The sequence below is a fragment of the Capra hircus genome, chromosome 28 (assembly GCF_001704415.2).
Source record: "Capra hircus breed San Clemente chromosome 28, ASM170441v1, whole genome shotgun sequence".
NCBI lineage: Eukaryota > Metazoa > Chordata > Mammalia > Artiodactyla > Bovidae > Capra > Capra hircus.
This window is the reverse complement of record NC_030835.1, coordinates 2,312,680-2,328,088: the sequence shown is the minus strand read 5'-3', so window position 1 is coordinate 2,328,088 and position 15,409 is coordinate 2,312,680. Positions and strand designations below refer to the sequence as shown.

At 46.6% G+C, this 15,409-nt stretch overlaps 1 protein-coding gene across 1 annotated transcript in view; it reads right to left on the bottom strand.

Annotated features, from left to right (window-relative positions):
• C28H10orf128 (chromosome 28 C10orf128 homolog) overlaps positions 1–15,409 on the bottom strand; it is a 31,095-nt gene that overhangs the window by 15,341 nt on the left and 345 nt on the right. The gene's annotated exons all lie outside the window — the stretch shown is intronic.

Here is a 15,409-nt window from a genome sequence, read left to right as displayed (position 1 = left end):
CACTTTCAGTTTTCACTTTCATGCATTGGATAAGGAAACAGCAACCCACTCCTGTGTTCTTGCCTGGAGAATCACAGGGACGGGGGAGCCTGGTGGGCTGCCGTCTATGGAGTCGCACAGAGTCAGACATGACTGAAGTGACTTAGCAGCAGCAGCAGCAGGGTTAGTCGTTAAGTCGTGTCCGACTCTTGTGACACCATGGACTATACGGCCCACCAGCTTCTTCTGTCCATGGGATTTCCCAGGCACAATGGGTTGCCATTTCCTTTTCCAGGGGATCTTTCCAACCCAGCGATTGAACTCTGGTCTCCTGCATTGCAGGCGGACTCTTACTGCCTGAGCCACCAGGAAGGTCAGGCTAAGACCAAATCTAAGACAAGTTTTGAGCCCCTGAATCCAGCTGCGCCTAAAGCACCTCTTCTTGAATTCTCAGCCACCTCAGTAAGGAAACACCTCTTTTATCTTATAGTATAACCTGAGCTAAGTGTCACCTGTAAGCATCCTTATGACTTAGGTGGCAGGTCCTTCACACAGCAGAGTGTGCTGGCTGTGAACCAGGAGCTCACAGCACAGCCTTAGATAAACCCAACTACGATCCACCAGCTAAGCAAACCTATGTGCCTCTGGGCCTTTGCACAAGCTGCCATTTGATGCAAAACCTTTCCTGTCTCCATGGAAAGCTCTTGCTTATCCTCCAAGACATAGCACAAAGTCACCTCCTCTGGAAGTCCCCTGCTCTCTGCTGGCTCAGGATCCCCCTGCAACCTCATCACATATCTGCCCCTGCTCTGTCTACACTGTACTGCAGAATGTTCTAGGGCATGAACTTCCCAGCCCCAGTTCCTCCCCAGGCCCAGGATGATATGTGAGACTCCTCAGAGCTTAGTTTCTCCTCCAGGGAGGTGCAAGAGGAAGGTGAAAGGGGAGAATCTTGAACTGACAGGAAAGATTCCCCGAAATTACTGTTAAACCAGAAGTGGCTTGTGTGATAAGATCAAATTTATAGCACTGAGTGATATAATAAGGGCTCAGGAGGAAGTAAAGTTCAGCCACAGAGAAATAGATCTGGGTAACAGCATCTCCTATGACTCGGAGACCAGGAACACCCGCGGACCGCTGCTGTTGCTGTGGATACACCTGAGGCCCTGGTGCAAGCACCACACAGCCAGATCCCACTAGGAGGAAGGATTAGAAAGGGGAGTGGAAGTGCAGAGTGAGCGGGGCTGCCCTCCTTATGCTTCACATCATGGAAAGAGACTGGACCTCCCTCTTCTCGCCTGAATGTGGGCCCCGACACACAGAATGGACTCACTGAGACAGCTTTCTTCCATCCATTTGTCCCAAATCCTTCCTGCAATGGAAGCTGACCCTGGGGTCCCAGCAGAATTCAGGGCACACTTCTCTAACTGGGCTGGTTTGGGGGCTTTGGGCACTGGCAACCCCGTCCCTCCTCAGAGCTCACAGATGATGGGTCTTCTTCTCAGAAAAATCCAGGTCAGTGGCCCTGGCCCTTTTGCCCCTCCCCGGGGCTGTTAGATGCTAGAAATTAGACATGTGAAACTCTAACAGGATGGAGGCTCTAGTCCTCTCCTGAGCAGGATGCCAGAGGGCTGTGAGTTGGTAGGGTTATGCAGTGGCCCCTGCTCCCAGTGGCTGCTAGCATTGCGCTGGGGTCTACAGCCTTCCTCTGACATTCTGTGACTTACAGGAACCTCAGGTTCCTGGCTCACAAACCTAGAAACCACCTTGACATTGCTCTTCTTCAATACCCTTTTCCTGTCTCCGTAAAGAGGCCGCAGCTGCCAAACTTCGAGTAAACAGGACATTGTCATTCCTATCCCAGAGCTGTGCATTCCTTTCTTCCTATGAAAGCACCTAGACTTTAGGCGGAACACAAGCCTGCAAAGCTGTGCAGGTTTGAGAGACGGAAAGCAGAAGGGATGCAGAGGACCCAGGAGAACAAAGCAAAGATGGCTCCACCATGGGCCATGGGGACGGGACGCCGCCTTGGCTTCCAGGGATCCCCATTCAGGGCAAGAGCACGCTGAACCAGACAGACCTTTCGCTCCCAAACCCAGCTCAGGACCTCCCAGGCCCTGGACTGCAGTGGGCCCCGACTCCTGGAAGATGGGCAGTGAGTAAGGAATTCCATGCAGGGGGTTCTTCCTAACACAGAGAAACATGCAGCCGTTAGCATCCAGGAGGACTTAGGGGGCCCTAACCCAGCCTGGGGCATCCGTGAAGGTCCCCAGGAGTGAGCACTATTTAAAAACAAAAGGAAAAGCAGGATGAGGCCTTGGGAATAAAGAAAGTGGCTCAGTGGGTCAGAGCAGTGAGGGGGGCATGGGTAACTGAGGCTCTGAGTGCTTTCCAGAGGACGCGGATGGGACAGGCAGCTGGGCAGGACCTGGAAGCAGGAGTCTACGGAAGGCCACCAGAAGGATGGAGGAGCCCATCTGAGGCATCAGAACACGAGGGGAAACGCCTCCAGCTTCCAGAAATAGCCTCATAATTAAGAGGAAAACATTAATGGCGGGTGACCAGACGGTATCAAAACTTGTGACCACTTTGTTTTTTCCTGAGTGATCTTCGCTAATTAATTCTTAAAGATTCACACACTGGGATTAAAACACTCAGCTGCAGAAGCCAAACTGATCAATACCTTTCCAGGCTAATGGAGGGGCTGGAGGCAGGGAGCCGGCTCTGGCCCAAGGTGGAACCAAGGGTGCTCCAGGCCCTCAGAATGCTCCCAAAGGGGTAGGAGGCCACAGGGAGCTCCAGCCATGCTCAGTGAGGAGCGGCGATGCATAAATGCTATCGCACCCGTCAGAAGACCTGCTGAATTCTCAAGGGGGTCAGAGGTGCTTGGAAGCTGGGAGGAGCTTGAGGCTGTCCTGGTGGGGTGGGCAGTGATGTCCAGGAAAGCCTGGGTCAGAAGACCCCCCAGTTGGAACACCCAATCAATTCTGCACTCACCAGTGGACGGATTCACTCCATCTTTGAATGTCTCTGGTGCGGGGGGTGGGGGGGGGACATGAAACCTGCCTATGCCCCCATGGTGGATGGGAAGGTATGATGCTTGGACCCAGAGCATCTGTGTCCCCTTTCTGCCTCTGCTCTGCGGCCCTCGTGGCTCCCAGCTCAGGGGCCCCTGTGCAGTGGGGCTGACCACAGGAAGCCTGCCTGGCCACACAAGGACTGTGACTGCAAGGATCCCCTCACAGGAGGGTGGTGTAGACTGACGTGTGGGCAGGAACCATCCTCCATGGGCACTTGGCCACTGCTTGACACGGCCTCAGCTTGCCAGCGGGCTGCAGGACGGGCGGGGACAGAGCATATCAGGAGGGGCTCTGGAGAGGCACTCGGAGCAGAAAGGAGCAGGCCCTCCCCATCAAGGTCTCAGGTCCCTGCTGTTGCCTCTGAGAGACTGGGGGGTCCCAGGTGGGGGACGGCCCACCCCCTCAACACAGGAGCTTCAGACCAGAGAAAGCCTGTCTTCAGGAGTGATCTCTGGGCCTGCCTTTGCAGAGAGCAGAGGCGGCTGGAAGCAGAGAATAACTAATTAATGATGGTAAAGTATTGTGGAAGAGGAAAGCGTTGCATAACCGCTAAGTGGTGGGGTTATTATCATTCATGCAGTATTCATAGCGTGCTCTTCAGCCTCTGGGAAGCTTCGCTCTGCAGTCCTCGGGGACTTGGTGGAAGGGGGCATGTGCTCAGGGGGCGGAGCTGTGGGATGACAGCTGCCCTAGCCCTCAGGGAAGGGGTCACGAAGCTGCAGAGGAAACAGCCACACCCAGCCAATGAACGTCCAGGGAGCTTGGCGACTCCGAGCCGTCTGTCGCCATCAGTGGGCAGCACTGTGTCCCAAAGTCTGTGTCAGGCACTTCCGCCGCAGTTATCTTTTAAAGGCTGCTTCTAACATTTGCAGAAACCAGGGCACACCGCAGATCTAAATATTTAAAGATTAGCGATCAAGCCACACACAGGGCTCAACCCACTTCCTCCAGCATGGCCCTGTGGTCCATTCTCCAGGGGTCACCTTCTGGAAAGGGAAGCTCAGCCCTACCTATGACCCCAAGGGCTGCCAAGGTCTTCTGAACAGAGCAGGGTGATGTCAGGCTTGACCTGGACCTCCTGGAAAGACCAGATCCCCAGGATTCAGGATGGAGCCTGGCTCAGTCTGACGCCCCCAAGGGCCTCACACCAACCAACACCCTGCTTCTGCCAACCAACATGAAGACATCGTCCCACACTGGACCACCAAGCAGAGGGAGGAAGTGGAGCCACCTGGGAGCTGGGTCTGCATAGGAATGCCCTCGACCATTGAAATAAAAGCAGCAGCCCACCCTCAGTCTGTAGCTCACAGCTCCCCACCAAGCCATGGTCCCCGTCCCCTCACACGCCACTGCCCAGCACTCACACACAGGTCCCTCCCTTACGTCTCTGTGCTGACCCAGTTCTGGAACTTTCAAGGATTTTCTAACATAACCAAAAAAAAGAAAAAAATCTTGCATTTGTATGTGTGTGTGATTTGAGGCGGGGGGGAGTGGGGAGCTCTAAAGCCAGGTAGGGGCAGGAGTCTCTCTCAGGGGTCACGGTCCTCCTTTCACAGGGAAGTCCCAGGAGGTGAGTGCCGTGTCGTGTCACGCAGCTGAAGGAGAGTGCCCCAGGATCTGGACCCGAGCCAGCCCGGCTCCTCAGGGTCTCCGGCCGCGCAGTGAGGACTGGGGCTCCAGGCTGAGCACAGGTTCTTAGCGTGTCGTGTGTGGCTCAGCTTCGAGGGCTCATCTGCAGCTCTGTAAGGCGGGGCTCTGTTCTTCGTACCCGAGGGTCGCCTCAGGGGCCCTCTCTGAGCATCTCCAGAACCTTCTCTGGGTCAGCTTAGCTGCCCAGGGCTATCTCCACACAGCCTCAAGCCAGTTGGTCCTAAGTCATCTTCTGCAGTACAAGCTGTGACAGAGAAGGCACCTTGGCCACACCCTGACCGCAGGCCTCACGCAGTGGGAAAGCTGGTGTGAGTGTATAATGGGGCCTCAGAAGCCAGCATAGACCCTGCTGGTGAGGCCCTAGACACATCCAGCCTGTCTTCTCTCCTAGGTGGTCTTACTACTAACTCACCTGCTACACTGCTGGGGAGGTGGTGGGGCGGCTCTTCTCTCAGGGCTGCTAAAATATCCTCAGGGTAAGACCTGTTTCCTCCCGAGGCTCACACTCCTCCCCCAGCTAACCCCTCCATCATCCCCGGCTGCAGCTCACACTCCTCCCCAACCCACACTGCCTTCCCGCAGTCCTCTCAGGCCAACCAGATCCGTCCCTGCTCACGGTTCCTGCAGACTGGCTCCTGGAAGCCAAGCTTCTGCTTCATGCACTAACCAACTCAAACAAGTGTGGCTGCTGGGCATGAGCTGAGCGGTGGCTGGCAAGATTGGATCCCTGACCTGACCGAGGTGACAGTGTGGCAGGAAGCAAGGTCCCAAACAGGCATGGAAACAGCACTGGGAGAGAGCACCTCTGGGGTCCTGGGGCCGGGGTGGTGCGGGCGGTGGGGGGTGGTTGGCACACACCTCACACAACAGAGGCAATACGAGACTGGGCAGGGGACTGGACTGGAACTTGATGGCTGTTCCTGGGGCTGAGGAGCAGGAGCCCCGGGATGGGCCACATAATGGGCTAGGGAGGCCCAGTGACCACACAGATGCTTGTCAGTCCTGGCAACAGCAGGAAGCTGCCGAAGGATTTTAGGCAGGAGGTTCAGTTCAATCGCTCAGTTGTGTCCAACTCTTTGCAACCCCATGAATCGCAGCACACCAGGCCCCACTGTCCATCACCAACTCCCAGAGTTCACTCAGATTCACGTCCATCGAGTCCGTGATGCCATCCAGCCATCTCATCCCCTGTCGTCCCCTTCTCTTGCCCCCAATCCCTCCCAGCATCAGAGTCTTTTCCAATGAGTCAACTCCTTGCATGAGGTGGCCAAAGTACTGAAGCTTCAGCTTTAGCATCATTCCTTCCAAAGAACACGCAGGGCTGATCTCCTTCAGAATGGACTGGTTGGATCTCCTTGCAGTCCAAGGGACTCTCAAGAGTCTTCTCCAACACCACAGTTCAAAAGCACCAATTCTTGGGCACTCAGCTTTCTTCACAGTCCAACTCTCACATCCATACACGACCACAGGAAAAACCATAGTCTTGACTAGATGGACCTTTGTTGGCAAAGTAATATCTCTGCTTTTCAACATGCTATCTAGGTTGGTCATAACTTTCCTTCCATTTGGTCCCATCACTTCATGGGAAGTAGATGGGGAAACAGTGGAAACAGTGTCAGACTTTATTTTTGGGGCTCCAAAATCACTGCAGATGGTGACTGCAGCCATGAAATTAAAAGACACTTACTCCTTGGAATTCAGGCAGAGATATAATCAAATTGTTCTCAGGAAAACTCCTTTTCCAGGAAGCCCTCCTGGATACTCTAGTTTGGCTCAAGTTCTCCTCTCTGTTCCCTTCCTGTTCGTTCATCTCAGCACTTAACAAACACACTGCAACTGCCCTCTCCATGGACTGTCAACTCCTTCAGGTTGGGGCCTGAAATCATGTACTTTTTGTGTCCTGGCAGAGTCTGGTGAAAATCACTGTTTGGTTAACATAAGGGACAGCCCTGATGTCCATGTGTTCCAGCCCCTTGGTATAGCCCATGGGTCCCGTTCTGGGTCCTTCACCTCAAACCCCAGACAACAACTCCTTAATGACATGGCCCACGGATCTGCACAGGTCTCTGAGGTGGGTGCAGTCAGGTTCCAGGCAAAAACTCCCCCAGCTGCCCATCTGTTTCATTCAGACAACAGGGAGAGCACAAGCCCAGTTCATCTTACTGAGAACCATTAGCCGCTTATCGAATAGAATCAAATTTAATAAAAGGAGCAGTTGAAGCAATTCTGGTGGATAAGTGAGGGTCTGGGTGTGACAGAGATGCTGATGTGACTTTGCAGAGGAGGCATGCATGGTTTAATTTGAGAACAAGTGAAGAAGTCTGAGGATCAGTGTGCTGTTAGCCAGTTCAGCAACAGCTCTGAGCCTCTCGGCTGCGGCTCCCACCCGGGATACAAGGCACAGGGGATATCCTATAGACAGACACTCTGCTGAGGTAGCTCCTCGTGCCTTCACCTCACAGGGCACTTCCTCTCAGGAGTCTCTAGGGTCAGGGACGTGTGTCTGAGAGACTGCAAACAAGAAGAGTAGAGAAAATCACCGAAACAAACCCTGGTTCTTTGAAAGATCGATCAAACTGACAACCCTCTAGCAAGACTGACAAAGGAAAAGAGAGAGAATACACCAATTACCAAGAGCAGAAATGGAACAGGAAATCATATAGATCTTCCAGACCTCAGAAGGGTAATAAGAGAACACCATGAAAAACTCTACACATGAAATCCTGATGTCTTGGATAAAATGAACCGAATCCTCAAAAAGTACAAATATCACAACTCAACCAAATGAAATAGGATGAATAGCCTTGTAGCTATTAAGGAAATTAAATTCATAATCTACAAATTCTCAGAAATATGCAAGACCAATTTCATGAGAGAATTCCAGCAAATGTTTGAAGATAATATTCACACCAGTTCTGCACAGTTCCATCCAGAAAATGGAAAGGAAACACTTCCTAATTGATTTTACGAAGCCATTACTATGACATTAAAACCAGACAAAATTAAATGTAAAAAAAAAAAAGAAAACTTCAAACCAGTATCCCTCATGAATATAGATTCAAAATATTATCAAATAGAACTCAGCAAGATAAAAGAATTATACATCATGAACATATGGAGTCTATCTAGGGACTCAAGACTGGTTTGATATTCAAGAATCCATCAATATAATCCACCATAACTACAAGCTAGTGAAGGAAAAATTGCCTGACTATATAAAGTGATGCAGGAAAAGCATGTGAAAAAATTCTACATCCATTCATGATAAAAACTCCAGGAACTAGGAATAGAGGGAAATTCCCTCAACTTGATAAAGAATATCTGCCCCAATCCCTACCGCTACTATTATATTGAATACTTAACGGTGAAAAATGAGATATTTTTCAATTAAGATAGAGAGTATGCCTGTTACATACTACTAGAAGTTCCTGCCAACCTAATAAAGCAAGAAAAGGAAATATAAGGCATACTTTTCAGAAAAAAATAAACTGTCCCTGCAGATGATATTATGGTCTATGTAGGAAAACCTGAAAGTTAAATCCTAGAACTAATAAGTCAATTCAGCAGGGGGGCAGGATAAAAGATGGACATACAAAAATCAATTATACTTCTATATACTAACAACTACACATAGAAAGAGGAACTTTAAATACCATACAATTTATAATCACTCAAAAAAATACTTAGGTGCAAGTCTGGTAATATACGCTGCTGCTGCTGCTGCTGCGTCGCTTTAGTCGTGTCCAACTCTGTGCGACCCCATAGACGGCAGCCCACCAGGCTCCACCGTCCCTGGGATTCTCCAGGCAAGAACACTGGAGTGGGTTGCCATTTCCTTCTCCAATGCAGGAAAGTGAAAGTGAAAGAGAAGTCGCTCATATATACAATGTCTAATATGTTACACATTCCACAATGCTGACAGAAAGTTTAAAGCATCCTAAATAATTAGAAATACATACTGACTTCATGAAAAACTCAACATAATAAAGATGCCAGACTCCTCAAATTGATCTATAGATTTAATGTAATTTCTATCAAAATTCCAGAAAGGTTTTGGTTGATGTAGATAAGATTATTCTAAATATTCACACAGAAAGGTGAAGGAACTCTACTCGCTAATTTTTTTTTTGAAAAACAAGTGTAGAGCAGGAATGACCACTGTCCCATTTGGGAACCCGTGTGCTTACAGAAATCAGTGCTGTGTGGTCCTGGCAGAGCGACAGACACATACATCAACGGAAAAGAGAAAATAGCAGAGATACTTCACACAAGTACGACCAACAGATTTCTGAGGAGCAAGCAAAATCCGCTCAATAGAGGGACAACCTTTGTGTCAACCAGTGGTGCTGGAGCAACTGGATATCCGTAAGAGGGAGAGAGGGAGCGTGGGAGGCAGGGAGGGAGGGGGAAGAAAGAAGCGTAGAGAAGAAAGACAGGAAGAAAAAGAAAAAAGTTACCTTGACTTAAATTCTCAAATGAGTTCAGAATGGATCATAGATGCAAATATAAAATATAAAACTATATAACTTTTAAAAGAAAATGGAAGATAACATTTTTGAGATTTAGGGTTTGGTGAAAACTCAGCTATCAAAAGCATGACACATTAAAGAAAAAAAATCAGTAAATTAGGCAGTTACAACTAAGTGGCTTTGTTTTATGAAAGACCCTGTGACGAGGATGAAGAGACAAGCTGGTGGCTGAGAGAAAGCACTTGCAGATCACATACTTGACAAAGAACTCCCACCCCAAATATGTTAAGAACTTTTAACCAAACAAAAAAGCAGTCACATTAGAAAATTGATAAACATCATGAAGAGAATTCTTACAGTGTCAGGAAACTTCTCCTTGCCTTCCCGGGGTCCCAGCCCCTTCCTCCACCCTCTGCTGACTTTGAGAAAGACTCTGGTACGTGGTTTCTTCTGGTATATTTACGATCATCTGTTACAGAGTCAAAGAGAGCTAATACAGCAGGAATTCTTTCTCGCTGGCATGCACACACCACGTGATTCCGAACCATTGTCTTGGCAAGAGTCTGGAACAGGGGAAAAGCTGTCAGGAAAGGTTTTTACAAAGATCTCAGGGAGTGAGAGCCAAGGCATAAAGTGATGACTTTGACTTGAGAGATAAAAACGAATTTAATTCTCTTTACCCCGGCCTTTGCCATCTTTTCATTATAAATTAAGGGGGGAGAAAAGCTTCTGCTCTCTTCAATAACTCTGCCTCCTCCAGTGAAGAATGTTTTAGGCACTGGAACATAATTAAAGTGATATTGTATTTCTTTTATTATCATGATTATAATAATACATAGATTTCAGCAGGTACTTTCCAACAGAATTAAAACCAAGACAGATGGCTGACATTTGGGTGGGAATTGGAGTCTACAGGAATATTTTATACAGCAGCTTTCTAAAAAGGAAGGTGCAAACCTCTAATAAAATGCCTAGAAATTTCACTGGATATTGAGCTCTTCTTAGGGCAATATTTTAACAAAATTTTAAAATATTGATTGGTTGGTAGTTAAGCGGCAAATTATTTAGAACTGTGACAGCTATTATCCAAAACCCGGTTGTAAGTCTTTTATCATTATGTCAAAAGTACATCAGCCTCTCTCAGAAGAGAGAGAGGCTACACTTCCCAATGTGAAACCCTAAGGACGCAAGATCAGCTACGGATTTTCTGATGGGGAATGGACCCCTGGAATCTGATCATTAGGATATCAGACAAACTCCCAGTTGAGCAATGTTCTATGAAAAAAGGGGGACAGAAACCCTCAAACATCAGTATCATAAACAATGAGCAAAATTTGTGGAGATGTTCCAGATTGAAGAAGGTTAAAGAGACACGGCAACCAAACACAACACCAGGTCCTCGCCACCGGCTTCTTGCCTGAGACACGGTAAAAGCTGCAAAGATCACCGTGCGGTCCCTGGAATACTGGACTATGATAGATTACATGAAAACTTTAGTCAATGCTAACTTTCCTGAAGTTGATAACTGTCCTGCGACTGTAGTTTTGTGAGAGATTGTGCATACTCAGTCGCTCAGTGGTGTATTTCTGACTCTCTGCGACCCCATGGACTATTATAACCCACGAGACTCCTCGGTCTATGGAACTTTTCAGGCCAGTATATAAGAGCGAGTTGCCATTTCATACTCCAGGGGATCTTCCCGACCCAGAGATTGAACCCTCATCTCCTTCATCTCCTGCATTGGCAGGAGGATTCTTTACCACTGAACCATATCTTCAGTTTTAAAAAATACACATTAATGTATTTAGGGTTTTTTTGAAAGTGATGTATATAGGTTAATCTGAAGTGGCTCAGGAAAAAAATCTGCCTGTGTATGCATCTCTCTCTGTATGTATGTATATGTATAAATATATCTACTATATACAATAGGTATTTTCTGTTTCATAAAAACATAGCTATTATCTACATAAAGATCGCTAGAGATTATAAATGCAAATATACACATTACCACGTTTGTTTCATCATGCGTTCTCCCTATTTACAGAGAGAGAGAGAGCATGTGATAAAGCGAGCGAGGTAATTTGTTAAAGAAGTCAGCAAATCGCACAACTGTTCTTTGTACTGTTCTTATTCCTGCAACTTTTCTTAGGTTCGATATTATTTTTAAATAAAAAATTGAAAGGATAGTTTGAAAAATCTTGTTTTTGCCTGATGATCCATTTTGACTGACGGGCCAGAAATATAGTCTTTGGGAATCGAAACACTCCCATTTGAATCCCAGCATTCTCGCTTACCTTGCCCTCTGGTAAATTAGCCATCATGCAATCACGCTCTATTTCTCAGTTTCCTCATCTGCGAAGTGGGCATAATGATGCTGCTCATGAACAGCTCAGACACGTATTAGATGAGGATAGAAGTATTGAAAAGTAGGAGAAATTAAAAAATAAAAATAAAAAAATAAATTTTTTTAAAAAAGAAAAGTAGGAGAAAAAGGAAAGATGATTAAATAAATGATAGGACAGTTAATATTCCATAAAGAAAAAGACTAAAATTAGCCCTTATACAAAAAGAAATTCCAAATAAAGACCTAATCATGAAAAATTCAACCACTTTAAAGGTTAAAAGAAAAGGTTTCTTAGGCGAGACAGAAAAACAAAACATACAAAAAGGGAAAGACATAAATTTGACTGTATCACATCTAGAGACTTCTGCAAAGAATGCCACAAATATAAAAGAAAGGCAGTAATACAAGAAAAGCAATAGTAAGAGAAAATATTTGCAATGCATGGCATAAACAAAAACTTAATGTCCAGAAAAAAAATTCATAAAAAACCAGTAACCAAGTAAAACTAGCAAGAAGTTTAGAGAAAAAGAAACCTGTCTGATAAGTACATGGAGCATGGTTCTTCACACTAGCAATCAGAAACATATAACCTAAACCCTTGTAGGTAATATTTCACAACTCTGGCAAAAAAGAATTTAGAAATGTGACAATATCAAGTTTTATCGAATCAGTAGCAGGATAGATAATCCCGACCTCCCTGGTAAGAGGAGAATCACGCATGCAAATGGCAGGAAGCCCTTCCAGGCGCGCCTCCTCAGGGGCACACTGCTCATAGGCCCTAGGAGACAGGCCCCAGAAGGCTCACTGCAGCGACAGCTGTCATGAGAAGCGTTAGCAACAACCCGAGTTGGGTCTGTCCTGGAACGGACAACGAAATTACTGTGCGGTATTTCAACAGACTCACACAGAGAGTTAAGGTGAAGACACCTGATTCCCGGGCTCAGCATGGGTAGATGACACAGATGTTACCCACGCTGTGGGGCATTCAGGTCAACATTTAACACCCAGAATACAACACAGGAAGGAAGCACAGTCAAAGCCGGCGCGCCGCTTCCTCTGGAGAGAGAGGGAGGTAAACAGGACGGAGGAAGGCAGACTAAGGGCTCGGCTTCATCTCTGATGCCCGCTTCTTCGATGGATGTGTTCATTCATCCATCTCCTTTCAAACACGGATATCTTAAAAAAACTTTTTTTGGAAATGTGTTAATTTAGGGTGTTGTGTCCATGAATGTTTGTTACCTTGATCTAAGTTTTAGAAATAGTTTCAAAATATTTGAGGACTGGTTCTTCAAAAGCTCTCCAACTACTCCGTGTGTGGGAAATTGTGGACCTGATCTCTCTTCCCTGGCCCCAGGCAAGCCTGGATGTCACCGAGATGACAAGGTGGAGATGCCACTCTGCCTCTCTGCGTCCCTCAAAGCCTTCTCGTGTGCAGTTCTCACATATACCCTGGGATGACCAGCCCGGTCACCTGCCTTCACAAGCCATCTGTTCATGGGTCACACTAGCTAATCCTTAGCTCACTTTCACCAGTCCATAAAGGAAAAAGTGCAGTTTGTCTTTTAATTTTCAATAGGTTGGTAGTTATTTTTCTCTTCATATAAATATATTTATTGGAATGAAGAATATATATAAACATTATGAAATTTTCCAACACAGAAACTAAAAGATGACCTATAATCCTATTTCCTAAAAAGAGTTGAAGGATACTTTTTACCGCTTGCTATATTTCCTCCCCGTCAATTTTTGGAAAGGTAAGAAAACGTGCAAAATACGACGACGTAACTAGAACTCTGCAACTATGACCTTGTCTCTCCTCTTCTACCCAGACCAGTTCTGAGAAAGTTAAGCCTTTCATTGACACGTACTGGATTCGTCGGAAATTTTACAGCATAATTGATTTAGCCGGATTCCGACAGATAATCATTAGTTTCTGGTTTTTGCTGTGATCAGCAGTGCTGAATAGCATCCTGCTAAATATTTTAGGGAGCTTTTACCCTGTTAGGTTATTAGGATGAGCTCCTGGAAGTGGAAATTTGGGGTAGAAGGCTGTGAACAGCTTACATTTTGCTACAAATTACCAAATTGTGATTACAGAATCTGGTACTCAGTAACGAATGGTCCCCTCACCTTAGATACTGGCTACTTGCTTTAAATATGATAACAGATTGAATTCTCTCAACCTGTGGGGTCGGTACTATCTTCATGCCCAAGTTACAGATGAGAAGTCTGAGCACAGTGAGAATGAATATCCTACCCATGCTCTCTGGGCTGGTAAAGAGCAGGGCAAGGATTCACATGCAGTGTGTTTAGAGCTGGATGCACTAGGCTAATCACTGCTATCTCTACAAGCAGTGTTTGAAAGCCCTAAGTAGTTGTGATGCTTTGGCCAAGAATCACAACGCAAACCTCATCCAGAAAACTCAGATAATAGGGGGACTAATTTCAGAGTTGTCACGGGGACAGAACGAGCTAATGTAAAGGATTGAGCAGAATATACATGACTATGCAGCTTATCAGATCCACTCCAAAATGTCTGGCGCTATTACTTCTTCTGCTCCTTGTGAGCATGAGCATCTCAAAGGCTTTTTCTGCCTGCTCGTGTAATTTGCACCTTCTTTTCACGAGGCTCCTTAAATTTAGCTTTTTCCTCCCGGGCTTGTGTATCTACATAAGTCAAAAGCAGAAACGAGGGTTAACGCTTGGACTGCCTTCTGTCACTCTTCCCAGGCACACCTCCCAGGGCCTGCCCTGTGCATCCTTAGTTCCGGCTGCCTGGGTTTCACCATCCTGCCATTGCCACCGACACTTGTTTCACATGCCATTTCCACGTGTGAACCGGCAGAGGCCGAGGCTGCTGTCTGACCTGCTAACTCCCGGAGGTCAAGGACTTTATTCTCTCCTGGGCTTAGTGCAGGCTTTAGACAAAGGCCTGCCCATGAGAATAATTTTGCCCGCGTCCAGGATACAGGCTGTTATTCGAGAGGCAGAACATTAAATCGAGACAGACTGCTCGCCTCTGAGGCTTGACTCAGTGCAAGTTTTGGCAAAGAGCTTCTTTGTGTAGATGACAGACATCCATTGCCTTTTTAAGAAATAACAGTTGACGTTAAAGAGGATTTTGCAAAAAGTCTCAAGACTCTTTCCTTTTCTGTTATCTATGCATTTTTCTAACCATCACCCTGTCTTGATCACTGTCTCTTTGGGGTTTTTCCTGTCTGTTTCTCTGGCCCGATTTTTCTCCCTCTATATCATCTCCCTCTTTTTCTATTAGTCTCTGCCTCTCTCCCTTTTCCTCTTTTGATCACAGAATTAAAAACGACTTTAGAAAACAAATACCTCTGAGTAAATAAGAGCATGCTTTATTGCATAATAAGACTGATTCACTATTAACAATAGAAAAGCATCTACATATCTATATTTTCTCATTTTACATAATTATTTTCATTTGACTTGATTAAATTTAACTTAATTTTCACACAATCCTAGAAGGTAAACATTATTATTCTCCCTTTTATTGGCTCAGAAACTGAGACTCTAAGGAGCTCTGTTTTGTCAGCAATGGAGCCACAGTTTAAAGCTAGATTTGTCCAGGTCCCAACCCCACTCCAGGACTCTTCCCTGGAAAATCCCAGGGACTGAGGAGCCTGGTGGGCTGCAGTCCATGGGGTCACTAAGAGTCGGACACAACTGAGCGACTTCATTTTCACTTTTCACTTGCCTGCATTGGAGAAGGAAATGGCAACCCACTCCAGTGTTCTTGCCTGGAGAATCCCAGGGATGGGGGAGCCTGGTGGGCTGCCGTCTATGGAGTCGCACAGAGTCAGACATGACTGAAGCGACTTAGCAGCAGCAGCAGCAACCCCAAAGCTTTTTCTGCCACAGGA